General features: G+C 42.4%; 1 long non-coding RNA gene across 4 annotated transcripts in view; it reads right to left on the reverse strand.

Annotated features, from left to right (window-relative positions):
• LOC106031485 (uncharacterized) overlaps positions 1-12,338 on the reverse strand; it is a 70,271-nt gene that overhangs the window by 32,347 nt on the left and 25,586 nt on the right. For 2 of the 4 annotated variants that reach the window (XR_010830144.1, XR_010830145.1), the window contains 3 exons: positions 10,490-10,621; positions 9,709-9,953; positions 8,181-8,276 (listed from right to left, as the gene is read on the reverse strand). This is a non-coding gene — a long non-coding RNA (uncharacterized lncRNA). The remainder of the gene's footprint in view (positions 1-8,180; positions 8,277-9,708; positions 9,954-10,489; positions 10,622-12,338) is intronic. The other 2 variants (XR_010830147.1, XR_010830146.1) reach the window with 1 other exon arrangement.

The raw sequence follows: 12,338 nt of genomic DNA on the forward strand, positions 1-12,338 counted from the left end.
CTAACAGAGCTTAGATCCATTTCTTTCCATTTAGTAATTTATTATAGTGAAGAGAATGAAAAAGCTGTTTCAGGTAATGGATTAAACATTACCCTGAAACAGAAGCAGAGTGGAAAAAATATGGTTTATGAATCCAGCAAGTTTCTCAGGCAGATAAACAGCAATCATCAAACACAAGAGAAAGTGTAGTATATTAGTAGGTATCCAAGGATCATTGCATGAAAACATTTACATCAGGATGATAGCTGGACAAAACAGCTGTCACAAAAGCCTTATTAAGTAGAGGGTATAATCTGTAAACACTCGCCAAACAAATTAAACTGAGGCCTATTGAGACAGGACAGAAATGTCTGGTTGCAGAGCAAGGCAGGTGTGAGAGTGGCCCTGGTGGGAGCATTACTCCCTGAAAAGCCCCCAGCAGTCAGGGAGGAGGCACGTGGCCAGCAGACACCCCAGGCCCTCTCAGCCCATGCGAGCAGGCAGCCCACAACATCCCAACTTTGCTACCAGCCCAAACAAAACCAAGTTTTGTAAGCCTTGTTTAACCTGGCAGACTCTCCCCCAGGCTTGGTGGATGCCCAGTGGGGTCAGTCCATGCTGTACTTCAGGAGAGAAGATCAAAGCTTCTCCACAAGCATTAGAAAACCCAGTGCCCCTGTGCAACCATGTGCAATTCACCTACAGCCAGCCCTGTAGGAGACCAGGGTGCAGCACAGGGACCCCGGGGCAGCTCCAGGCACCTGATGCAAAGCATAAAACAGCAGCACTAATGCTGGGTTAGCATGCACACTGAGTCTCAGCTCTTCCCCTTAAACAGGGACCATACCGTGTTCCAGCTTTGAAGGATCTCTAAAGCAACATGAAGACCTCAGATGCTGCAGGGGAGCAGACCCGCCAAGTATAGATCTAGAGTGCCTGCTAAATACATTCAACAGTAAATTTAACAATTTAACAGATTACTTTGGTCAGGAAAAGATAATAACCATAAAACTTAATATTTACATACTTCTCTATGCAAACTCATTTTTTCTGTAGAGGTGTACAAATATAACTAATCAGTCATCTGAGGACACATGGCCAAAGCTTTGGCTTCTTGATGAACTGCAGAAGTCTTTTAAACTATGACCATACGCTCCAAGGTTTGTTGCACTGAATCTAGGCAACGCAAGTTTAAGGACACTTGGGTAAATATCTTCAGTCAACTCAGAGCCCTTTATAATTTTAGGTGGCCTTGATGCCACCTAAATTCAGGTGGGTATGGATACATGTACAGACACACGTACAGATACAGACTGAGTTATTAGCATCTTTTATAATTTTTTGAAGAGCAGTATTTTGCATCTAGGTTATCAGGTTTTGATGCAGTTTTAATTTCATGCCAGCTTATCTCTTAGAGGTAAACGAGCCAGAGAGTAAACTATGCATCACTGTATGCTAGCTATTATCTTAACACACGATGAAGTATGGAAAAACAGGAAGAATTTATTTGGAATTCATTTACCGTAGAATTTGCTGTAAGGGAAAATACCCAGGAGTTTATGTAATTCCTTAAATCTTTGAAGATGTTAAATGGATAACTTAGACAAAGTTCTTAGAAACTTCAGAAGAAAAACTATTTTACTCATTACAGTGAGTTGTGATTTTTGTTTTTTTATATCATTCTCTTAATATATCTTCAAGCAAACATGGCCTGCCAAATATTTTAATCAGACTACTTCTGATCTGTAACCTCTCCAGTGTGGAACATATCTTAATAAATCATTCCACAGACTAGAAGAACCATTAAGAACAAACTACAGCACTTGCAGATGGGACATGCAGTAGTCACTCAGCATTATTTTAGGTGACATGAAAGGATAGAAACAATGATCAAACTTCAGGTTGATACATGAATGTTTAAAAGCTGGTGGGTAATGTCCTGATTCCTATCAGGTGCAAGGCACACTCCTATAGAAACTTCAAATCAAGTCTACAGAAGTCACCCCCACTGACATGAACAGGATTTGGTCAAGTCCTGGTGTTCAGTGATGTAACATTCATGTTGAAGAGCTAGAAAAGGTCAGAAGAAGCAGCATTTTAATCTTTTAGGCTTAAAAGCTGCATTTATTCTTTTGTCTCGTATCTTCTTACAAGACACACAATACATTTTGGAAACTACATTAAATAGATGTAAATAACTCAGAATTAGTCTTACTTTCCTGAAAAGATCACTTACTGATACCATCCTTTCATCTCTTCTCAGATTTTACATCGGTGGCAAATTTGAAGGTGGTAGGATAAATACTATAGCAGGCATCTGCTAAACACAATGCAGTTGTGTTGTGCCATCAACGCTGCAGTCTTTCTTGTGCGCTTGGTGGCGTTCACTGTTTTATGCAGCATTCTGGTTTATTCACATCCCACTACTTATGTCCTAATCAACAACCAGCTGATTTTTCATTCAGGTCCTCCTTGCCCGCCTGACTCTTTGATTGCAGAGTTATTTTAGCACTAGTATGGGCAAACTACACTTTCATTTCTACTTCAACTGTTATAGGAGGTGTATTCTAGCCCCCCGTACAGAAAGGACACTGCTCCTGTACCTGAGCTCCTACACATGTAAACAATATTGACAGAGTGTTTAGGAGAGTCCTGGTTCACATTTCTGTTTCTGGGCCAAGTTCAGTTCTGTTACATGCTACTTGACTCCTCCTGCTTTGTCCTTGATCCCTTGCCCTTTCCTTCTCCTCCTTGCCTCCCATGCAGAAAAAGGAGCTGGTTTCGCTAGCACCAGCAGGATTCTGTCCAGAGTCTACTCTGAATCCAGCCTCACATTATCACAATAACCCTACCATTACCTTGGAAGCGCTACCATTTCTGGAGAAAGCCTACCACTTTGGAAACACATTGGCTAGGCAGAGAAGTAGCAGTCTTTGAGATTTTTTTATTATTATTAAAAATTAAACTTTCTTTTTTCCCATTTAAACATATGAGCAGTTGCACCCTGGTTTTAGCATCCCTGCTAGCCAGGGCAGAACAAACAGAAAGCTTTCCAGGAATGGCCTTCAATGAAGAAAACAAAAAGGACTTAAGAGGCTCAAAGCCACACAGAAGGACTCCCCATCCAAGAACTGGAATAATGAAAAAGAGCAATCCTTGCAGCAACATCATTGGATCCAGAACCAAGCTCGTGACACACGGCAGTAAATGCAGAAGTGACAGTGTCTTACTTGCAGGAAAAAGCAGCTTAAAAAATCTAGTAATAAATAATATCATGAAATACTGAAGTATTTCAAAGTTTTGCTTCAAGTATCATGACTGTTACTTTCTGATATCACCGGGAACTCACACATGGATCTTGTTAGGAAGGCTTCATAATCTGACTCCCAAAGAATGCAATAAAAAGACAAGAAAAAGTTTGAAACAGTGAAATAAAACAAGTTATCATCAGTAACATTGCATGGACATTGAGCAATGGTATTTACACACCATGAAATGATAGCTGTTTAGGGGTGTTTTGGTAAATACTTTACTGACTCACTTCTTAAGGGCATTTCTGAAGAAGTAGCTCTTGAAAAGGAGACAGTAGACATATTTTAGAAGAGCATGCGGAGGTATTTGCATCAGAGGTACAGAAACATATTAATGAACAGGCTTAATGAAGCTTCAGATATCATCAGTTGTTTATCCAAATATCTGCAGTTTCCTTCGGCTTAGAAATTAGGCTTACAAGAACATATTGCATCTGTCAAGCCAGACATAAGCACTGAACTTTCTCACCCTATCTAGACTCCTCCACCTCGTTTTCTGTATTTGAGTGCTAGGCTGTATATGAATGGAATTTTTTTTTTTTTTAAATCTTTTGAAGATTGAGTAAATCCTTCTCTATCTAGACACATTTACACAGAGTCTCTGAAATCCAGTATGAATACTCTACTAGTACTGTGTGTTGCTGCCACAGTCTCATAGAACACACTGAGACTTTACACATATCCGTAACTCCTGTGAAGAAAGCATGAGTTATACAAAAAATTTCCTTCCCACCACGGAGACAGAATGCCCTACCAATTAATTGCACAGCACACAAAAACAGCACTTTGGAAGAGGAAGCGAGGATTACAGCATAACTGTTTGATGCTGCAGGGGGCAGAAGGCTTAATTTCGCTTGTTCAAAGCACCTAGGCTGAACACACTATTCTTATCTTTTATTCCATGTAACAACTCAGCCAGCTGATCTTTATTTGGATGAAGAACTTTGATGACCTCCAGGTCAATAAAGCTACCCCCCTTCTATAGATCATTATGCAGACTGAGAACTGCAGAATTTTATTAAGTCCTTGGGAAGAGCTTTTCCTCACGAGTTTTAAATGACCTTTCATGAGAGACTTTGCATCTCCCCCCCCCCCCCCCCCCCCCCCCCCCCGGTTTCAGGTGTTGTGGCTTTTTTCTCCTGCAAGGTGACGCCAGCAGAATCAGTTTCAGGAAAAAAAAAAAAAAGAAAAAAAAACTTGAAAACATTGTGAAAACACAAAGTAAAGTAGATAATATGGAGGAACTCAGATTCAGCTGCACACAGGTTTTGCACCCCTTTACAGCCTTTGCTAGGTTGCAGCTAGCAAGCAGAGATGGAGGTCTGTATGCTTTCTATTTATGGTTGCCCAATACCACATAGAAAGATAAAAAGATGCAGCTGTGATGTACAGTGGGAGGGGGTTTCAGAAAAATAACTCCACTCTCATATCTGAGGTGGGTCACGCTTACACAACAGGAATGAATGGTTTGTAATTGAATCAGCTGAACTGGCCTTGTTTATACAAGACATGATGAAATTTAAGTTTTGTCATATAACTTCCAATATTCAGCTGCATCTTTTTCTAAGAAATTCCAGTTCCTGGGAATCATGAATCTTCCATGAGGCTTCTGAGGAACTGTGAGCACACAGTGAGAGAATATGTGATCAAAATTAATTCCTTTGTCCAGTCTGGCAATTAACTAGCTCAGTATCAAACACTAAAGTTTCAGCTGGCCATTAAATCTGCTAAAGGTAAGCTATTCTAAACACTAATTAAACTATTTGTAAATTGTTCTAGGATGTTTTAATGTGTTTATGTGCTTTGTTCACAAACATTTCCAGGATTTTAAGTAGTTTAATATCCCCAGTAAAGACTGAGCCTAAAGGCAATACATGTTGATGTGATAAAAAGGCTCTCTTCCTGAATGAATATACAACTCAGTGCTATATAACTAACACAATGAAATCAGCTCTGTCAAGCAGTGTAAGCCAACAAATCACAAACCCAAGAGAAGGTCCACAGGTAGAAGACCCAGCTGTTCTTCCCAATATCATCCCACACTTCTGACCATAATTTCCCAAACTAAAAAATAATCCCCAGCCCCTCGTTTGTCCAAAAGCCAAAAAAAGTCAAAAACCATTATAAAAGTATAACGTGAATATAATCATCTACCATTAATTCACCTACCAGACTACATAAGCAGAATCCCACTTCATATTAGGTCTCTGTTTCTTTGTTTGTTTTTCATTTTTTTCTTGTCCACAGTAGCATTATTAGCATCAATATTACAGATGAATCTTCTAGAAATAAAAACACTCACCAGAAAGCATCAAAGAAAAGTATTTCAGTATTTAAATTAAGCTCTCTTGCTACCAGTTTTAATACTATCTAGGCTATATTCTTTCAGGTTTCTCTGGAAAAAAAAAAAAAAAAAGTATTTCTAAATTTCTGGGACCAGGGGGTATGAACAACTTTTGGAAACAGAAACGAGACTTTGCCATAAACGTAAGAAGAGGAAGGGTATGGATGCATCCCAGAGGCTCTTCCATTTCCTGCCACCACTTTAGGAAAGGACAAGAAGTAAGACAGCTCCTGTCTGCTGCTGGCTTACTTTGTGCATTCACTGATGTTTCATTACTTCAGCATAGGGCTCAGTAAGAGCTTTCCTGCTCAGGACTCCATATTGGTTATTATCAGTTAACACCACAAAGAGATAAATCACCAGCAGCAAGGCAGTTCTTTCAGCAGGGGAGAAAAGGAAAAGGAACGGGTGCCAGAAAATCTCAAGACACCTACCCATACACAGCGAAAAAATCAGTGTGAGGGGCCAGTGGCCATTTCCCCCTAACAGAATATGTAGGGCATTGTCTAAGTTAAAATACTTCTGACCAAATCATTGCTTCAACACAGCAATATTAACTATGAGACCAGCTGTTAGACTACATCTGTATCGGTGAATGAAATCTGTCAGTGGACATTTCTGAGAACTGCGGCCAACTGTCCTCCAAATGGTCCATGCCTACGTCAGTAACCTCTCAGCCTGTGAAACTGGGTGGCTGTGTGCAACCTGTCTCCTGAAGATAGTCTACGGGATGCCCTACCTCGAGGGAGTGCTCTAATGGGCCACGGTCGGAGATGACAACATCCCACCACATGGGAACATTCCCAGGCAATGGGAATTAACTCATCGTACATGTGCAGCACTGTCTTTTTAAACTACTATACAAATACTTTACTCTCTGGGGCATATTCTACTTTACATCCACACGTGGAGCCTTATGAGGCAGTCACAAGTGACCAGCAGTCCTCTGCTGTTAGCAAGTGATATCTACAAGGAAAACGATAGGAGTCCTCTCTGCTGAGCCCAGGGAAAGGCTGCAGTTTTAGGAGCGAGGTACCTGAGAAATAGGTACACTTCCACATCATCAAAACAGACAGACACCCTGGAATGGACTCTCTGCAGAGCATCTTAAGATTTTGTCTTACAAGGCTTTCTGATACCAATCCTTAAAAAGTTTCAAGCTCTAGCACTTGCATTACAGTCTCTCGCCAGCTATATTTGCATTCATTGTTGCTCCTTAACCTGAAACCTCAGGTATAAGTAACTGCCAACTGATACTATCAATGTTTGGTTTATGAATCATCCAGCCAGCACATGGGCCAAGGAAGAAAACAGCACCTTTACAAACATGTCCTAATTTTTCTGGGCCATGGGGAGCAGGAGCAGTGGGAGAGGGGACAGGAAGGATTTAGTGTCTGAATCAAAATACATGTCCCAGGCCTGGGCTATACCTGTTAGGCACATGTAAATTCACAAATTGGGTCACAAAGAGGACAGCAAGACAACAGCTCTGGGACATTAGACCTAATGTTTCAGTATAGTTTCAAGTTTCAGCAAGAAACTTTCTGCTAACTTGTTTCCTATTTAAATTTGCTCCTTCACATAAGCCCCAGATTTCTTTAAGTATTACTTTTTCCCCCCATGGGGCACCAGACCTTAGAAAAGAGAGAAGGGATAGAGAAATCACTGCTCTGGATGTGGCTTTATACAGAGTAGAGTGATTTAAAGAGGAACTGCCTGCCCTCCCACACACACCTGCTAAGGACAGTTTTGCTAAAATCAGCATAGCAATCCCCTGATGGAAAAGCACAGAACCAAGTTGCTCTCGTGTGTTTTTTGTTTGTTTGTTTTTCAGTTTTCAGCCAAATTCTGCACCGCCCCAGAGCCCAGCAGACTCTATCTCATGGGGGTGCTGAGCACCTCAGCTGGCCACTAGCTCTGACAAAAGAAGCAGAGAACTTGCAGTGGAGAGCAAGATGCAGCTGCCAGCCTCACTCAGGTTATAGAGATACACAATACGCCCAGACAAGAATCATCTGGGATACATTAGAATGGGAAAGCTCTCATCCCTGCTAGCATACCTGCTTTTATTCAGGGTAAGCATCACTGCAACAAAAGTTATGCGTTAGGCTAGTCTGATAAAATTGTCTGTCAGAATCTGGGCTAGCTGCTCTTATCTTGATAAAAAAATTAAATGTTTCTGCAAAAATTAGCCTTGACTTTGCAAAGTAAATCAAAAGCAATTTGTTTTGTTTAAACTAGTGGATTGCAGATATCTGAATAGAACGTAAGGAGGGGAGGGGAAATTTTGTATTACGGTACAAGGCGATTCATTATATTTATCTATGCTGCAAAATCACTTTCAGGGGTATCACAGCCTCTGTAAATTATTACAGCTTCTAAAACCTGATCACAGCTTGCACCAGAACAGAATCAGCATGCAATTACTGACTTCATTTTCTGAGTTCAGACCCTGCTAGCAATCATTCCGGTAAAAGCACATGTAAGTTTTAAGTGTTTCTCTTTATACATGCATCCTTCATTCAAAGGTATGGACGGGTACTTACACTTTTGCAATACCTGGTTAATGTTCAGGGCTTCAGCCTGAGAACAACAAGGCATCAGCTTCTTTCATGTTTTTTCCAGTACTTCCTTGTTTCAACCTAATCAAAAACATAGAGAGCACTACATTACTCAGACTTCTCCCATGGACAAAAAGCAGCCCCAGAAAGTTGCCTGGACTCCCTGTGTGGTCAGCAGCAGCAGGCAGGCCCTTCCCAGGGGCACTTATTTCCACCACCTCCACCCCCACCTCCCCCAAATTAGCACAGGTGGGATGAACTGCCCTCCAGACACGCTTATTTATCCTCGCTGACTATAAACAGGGCTTAGGTGACTAGATGCATTGCTCAAGATAGGCAAGATACATCTGTTACTGGAACCAAGCCTCAGTAAAAAAAACTCCTTCAGTCAGAATGCGTGTGCCTTTAACACCACTAGCCCTACCCTGCTCTTCTCTCAGACTGGGGTCATCCAGCAACAGAAAGCTCTGCAACTTCCCTAGCTTCCAGCTATTGCTGGTGCAGGTCATGAAGCTGGTTTTTGACCTTTCTGTGTAAGGTAACACTGCTTACTCTCCCCCTCCCCGAAATATACAGGAGGTTGAGTAAAGCAGCAGAGTGAAAGCAATAGCAGCACTCTGTCAGTCAGGAAAAGAGTTAAAGATACAAGGATTGGGAATGCTGACTTTCTTTAGGAACTCCTACATTTTCAGTCATTTATTAGAAAAGGACTTATATTTCTGAAGTAAGCTCTATAGTTCCTCTCTGTTCTGAGGCTACAGGTTTCTCTGCCAGACTATGATGAAAAGGGCCCTCCCTTGCCCATCACAAGCCAATGCTGAAGTCATCCTGTTATTTTTTCACCTTTCACACATGTTGAGGCTTCTCTGTGGAAGCCTTGCTGAGATGTACATCTCTCATTGTCCCTTGTTCCTCTTTGCTCTTGATGACTTTTTTAATCCCCGATTTCTTTTGCATGTAGTTCAAGCAAGAATGGTTCTTGGATTTCAATGAAGGAGGATTCACACATGCAAACAATGCTGTTTTCGTGCTGCACGTGATCACGTATCAAAACCAGAAATCTTTTGTTTGAGGCAGGTATTGTAAAGACCTCTAAGTAGGAGGTCTTACCTCTTGTTTGAGAGCTCGCCTGCTGTGCCTAACTATAAATAATCAAAGCAGGAAGGTAGGAAGACAGGCCCCTTTCACACCACAGAATGGTTTGGTAGGTTGCTACTTTCAGCAGGTGGATGTGGAACCAGCCACAAGGTGACTTGGTTACAAGAGCCCCTGCCCTGCCTGCAGCACTCGAGAAATGCTGCAAAGGCTCAGCATTGCTCACAGTACCCTTACTTCCAACAGGGAAAAGCAGCAGAAGCTACCTCTGCTCTCTGTTTTAGGTAGCATTCATACTTGAGCCTGCAATTAAGGATGTATTCAGGGACTGCCTAGATTTTATTTTACCTGCTGGTAAGCATTCTGGACTGGCTCTGGGCTGACCTGTGCATGTCAGGGCACTGCAAAGCATACATACCTGCAGAGGGACTCCCTCTAGCAGCCATGGCCTCCCATCGCCTGGTGTGTTCTTTTCCACGTATCCCGTCTGTCCTCACAGCAAAGGAAGGGTCTTTCATAAACTGTTATCACCATTGCTTGCAGGAGGAGGTAGAACTCACGGGCAACCTGAACTCAGTGCAGCAAAGACACGATGAGCACTGCAGGCTTCAGACCGCTCCCAAGATCAGTTCAGATATGATGCAGGTGTAGCCACAGGCTTTCCTTGTGGGAAGGAGAGAAAATTGGATAGCTGCATGTTATGTATCTGTGGGGTTGTTAGCACGATGAGAATAAAGTGAAGCAAGATTAAGAGGTGTATCAGGACATTTTGGATGGATCTTTTCCACTCAGCGGGAAGACTTTCCCACTGAGCTGCTGGGGACTCCATGCTGAGGCTGGTATTTGCTGCCACAAATGGTGCTGTGTTTTTGTGCAAGGCTGAGCTATCAGGGAAGGTATCGGTGCAGCCTGTTGCTACTGATACCGTAAAAGAAGACAGAAACAGTGGATCTTTTGTTTATCAGCTCCCCGCAGTGTACAGCCCCTTTGTGAATAATAAGCCACCTTTCTGCAGCTCTTGTATAGTGCAGTGCAACGTTTTCAGCTCAGCTCAGCTAAACCGAACCTGCAATCACCTGATATCAGTAAGTTAAAACAGTGCTGATAAGAAAATGTCAGTACAAGAAAATTCTAAGGAGCACAGTGCAAGAATAAGTTAAACCAGAGAGGACATGTTCCTTCTAATAAATGCAACTGACTTTTGGCAGGTCTTTGCATCTCAGATTTACCGCTCGTACTATGGGAACCACTGTATTGCCTCATCACAGGGCTCATGTGGAGCTGTGCTTACTCATGCTTGCAAAGCGCTTCAAGATCAGAGACAGCAGGGTCTGTAAAATCATAAAGGATGATTCGTTACCATTATTATTTGACCACAGCAATGGGAAAATATCCTTTTAAAATGCTTCAGTTCATGACTACCTTTTAGCAGCTACAAATTTAGCTGAGAACCTTAAAGTAAAAACCAGCAAGATGCAAGGAAGCAGGTTCAGACTTCATACACCTCAATACAGGCCTATTTTTTTTTGTCTCACTGTAGCTGCTGCTTACTTTTAATACCATCTTTAATCCAAAGGTAACAAGTAGATGCAGAGGTAAAGTAAATGCAAACGAATTCTGGACTCACCCTAAAACATCTGTCTCTCAAAATGTTACCCTCTGGCCCATATCCCAAGTTGTTATCCTTCTCCCTGCATAAACTTTTGGGGTCTCATTAGCACACTGGGCAAGTCTGCACAGCAAAGGGCTGTTAGAGATCCTGAGGTAGCTTTGAGGAAACTGGCTTGTCTACACGGCACATTGCAATGCCATGCACTGATGCTAGCTTAGATCCCAGAGGCAATATAGCTGTGTCTGTATAGCAAAGCACCCACGCTAATTAGCCCGGCCCCTGAGGATGCTGCAGAAATGGGGCTAATTAGGTATGCTGAGAGGCACCCCTGTTAATTAGCCCAGGGAGAACACAAATACATTTACAGAGCTTCCGATCGGATCGCAGTGTTAGCTCTATAGCATGCATGGCTGTGTAGCATAGCTGAACCCACAGGTCTTTTCTGAAAGTTGTCCTCAGAACTTAAATATCTCCTTTCAGTCCAGTCTCACAATCTGACCCTGCTATTGTGAGTATTCATATTCTTCATGGTAGGAAAAATGGGTAAATAAATAGATTCAAAAGAATGAAGAAAAAAGCCAGCGTAAACCGCACTGCAATAATCTCGTAATATACGTATTATTAAATACAGCTACAGGTAGCAACACGCCTGTAGGGAAGCACTGGATATTCCTAACCCATCTTGATAAAAGGCATGCTTTGGCTAGTGGGGAGCATTTTGCAAGCAGTGTATCTCTACAGGTACTGTTAACTCAAGCCAACTCAGCCATAAATACAGACCGTGGTATATTAAGTTGTAATCTTGCAAGATTTTCCATTACGAGCTCAGGGCTGAATGAAATCACTTAAGCACAGGCTGGCACCTAGGAAGGATGGAGCTCCCGAGACAGCAGCGTTGTCCCATTCCTTCTCCCCTAGTTGTTCCACGAAGGAGAGCAGGGCCACTCTGAACAATCCTTCTGCCCCCGCAAAGGTCCCTGCCCATACCTTTGCACAGAATACAGGAGGCTCTCCCCACCGCTGCCATTATCTGGCCTGGAGAAGCTGCTAATGCGAAGCAATGTAGGCAGTTGTGCCTCTAACTTCCCTGGTTGCTTCAGGACAACACATGGGCAAATAGCAGCCTGCCTCCACCGCAGCAGGCACAAGCACGAGGACAGCGATGGGCCTGCTGCTGAGCAGCGCGTCCAAATTCCATCCCAACCACCACAGCATAGACACACGTAGAAACATTGCGCTAATGACTTTCAAAGGGAAAATGTGCATGCTTCGTATCATTCCAGGAGTTTTTTTTTTGTTTTTACGGCACTTGCTTATGAAAAATGGATCACAGTGATTTCCAATTATCTTCCAGGCATGTGCCGAAGAGCACCCAGTTCTTTCCCATATGTTTCAGAAAAATGTTTTTGCACATGGGTAACCTCTGAATAGGAACT

This window comes from Anser cygnoides, chromosome 3 (assembly GCF_040182565.1).
Source record: "Anser cygnoides isolate HZ-2024a breed goose chromosome 3, Taihu_goose_T2T_genome, whole genome shotgun sequence".
NCBI lineage: Eukaryota > Metazoa > Chordata > Aves > Anseriformes > Anatidae > Anser > Anser cygnoides.